The sequence below is a fragment of the Hypomesus nipponensis genome, chromosome 21 (assembly GCF_054491055.1).
Source record: "Hypomesus nipponensis isolate SF chromosome 21, ASM5449105v1, whole genome shotgun sequence".
NCBI classification, from domain to species: domain Eukaryota; kingdom Metazoa; phylum Chordata; class Actinopteri; order Osmeriformes; family Osmeridae; genus Hypomesus; species Hypomesus nipponensis.
The window spans coordinates 1,010,720-1,012,500 of NC_140381.1; the positions used below are offsets into that span (position 1 = coordinate 1,010,720).

Here is a 1,781-nt window from a genome sequence, read left to right on the forward strand (position 1 = left end):
GGAGAGGGGGGAGGAGCGAGGGGGTGTGGGAGGGAGAGGGAGAGGGGGGAGGAGCGAGGGGGTGTGGGAGGGAGAGGGGGAGGAGCGAGGGGGTGTGGGAGGGAGAGGGGGAGGAGCGAGGGGGTGTGGGAGGGAGAGGGGGACGAGCGAGGGGGTGTGGGAGGGAGAGGGGGAGGAGCGAGGGGGTGTGGGAGGGAGAGGGAGAGGGGGGAGGAGCGAGGGGGTGTGGGAGAGAGAGGGAGAGGGGGGAGGAGCGAGGGGGTGTGGGAGGGAGAGGGAGAGGGGGGAGGAGCGAGGGGGTGTGGGAGGGAGAGGGAGAGGGGGGAGGAGCGAGGGGGTGTGGGAGGGAGAGGGAGAGGGGGGAAGAGCGAGGGATAAAACATCTCTGAAGACGACGCAAAGGAAAAGCTTCACAGCATCACGGAACGTTAGAACACTGAGAGAAGGGTCACACGGAGGTCACACAAAGGTCGTACAAAGGTCAAAGGGTCAAATACTAAGTCTGGGATAGAAAAGAGGCCCAGTTGGGCCGGCGACAGGTGGAGTCTGCTTCTCTCTCACAGAAAACACGCGCAGGGCTAGTCTCATTCCAGCTGCCCCTGCCCCTCCACCTGACTGAGAGGAACCCTCTGGAAGGAAACGAGCCCCGCCCACCTGCAGGATGTGAGGCAGTGTGGCAGCATTGGAGGCCGACAGTTAAATCAAGCGCACCAGGAGTCTTTGAAAAATCCTAGAAGTTGCTTTTAAAAAAACCCACCCAGGTGTGCCGTGTCTGAGCGGTGGTGGCAGAGAAAACAAATGTTCTCTGTGGCAGGTTTGATTGTTTTAAGCTTCTGTGCTGCCCAAAGCAGCACCTCAGGGGCGGAGCTATGGTGTAACACTTTTAACCACCCTGGCAACAAACGTTAGCGACAAACACTTGGTGTGATGTCACAATGCTGTCAGGACATGGAAAGCTGTTCTCACAACACCGTACGTGTGTGTGTGACGGTGTGTGTGTGTGTCAATGTGTGTGTGTGATGGTGTGTGTGTCAATGTGTGTGTGTGATGGTGTGTGTGTGTCAATGTGTGTGTGTGTGATGGTGTGTGTGTCAATGTGTGTGTGTGATGGTGTGTGTGTCAATGTGTGTGTGTGATGGTGTGTGTGTGTCAATGTGTGTGTGTGATGGTGTGTGTGTGTCAATGTGTGTGTGTGATGGTGTTTGTGTGTGTTTCACTGCGTTGCCTAGGCACCAGTGAGTTTGACTGTAAATTTTCAGAAATGCGTACAACCAATCAGAACAAAGATGTTTCACAGTAGCCTATCGGTGCGCGGCTCAGACAGTTGGAGCCCGCCCCCCAGTGGACATGTCTGTAAAGATGCTGAAGAGAAAAACTAGCATCAGACAACCACAGTTACATACATGTGCTGTGATCAGTGTCCACACATGATCAGTGTCCACACATGATCAGTGTCCACACATGATCAGTGTCCACATGTAAACATCGACCTTTCCAGGCAGTGGATCATCACTTCAGGATATGAACTCTGAACATGAACACACACACACACACCTGAGACATAGTGGGGGTGATTGTGTGGTGTCACACACACACACACACACACACAGGTGACAGTATCAATCACGTCGACTGACTGATGGAGTATTGATGACATTCATCTTAGACGCACTAAGAATTCCCAACACTAAGGAGCAATCTTAGACACTAAGGTGTAAACTATATAGAAACACTATAGACCACCACACTGAGGTGTAAACTATATAGAAACACTATAGACC

The 1,781-nt window shown here is 53.2% G+C and overlaps 1 protein-coding gene across 1 annotated transcript in view; it reads right to left on the bottom strand.

Annotated features, from left to right (window-relative positions):
- Positions 1-213: 213 nt before the first annotated feature.
- LOC146237241 (monocyte to macrophage differentiation factor 2-like) overlaps positions 214-1,781 on the bottom strand; it is a 9,020-nt gene continuing 7,452 nt past the window's right edge. Inside the window, exon 7 of the mRNA XM_084684849.1 lies at positions 214-1,781. This exon is cut by the window's right edge and continues 1,281 nt beyond it. The gene's annotated coding sequence lies outside the window, so the exon portion shown is untranslated.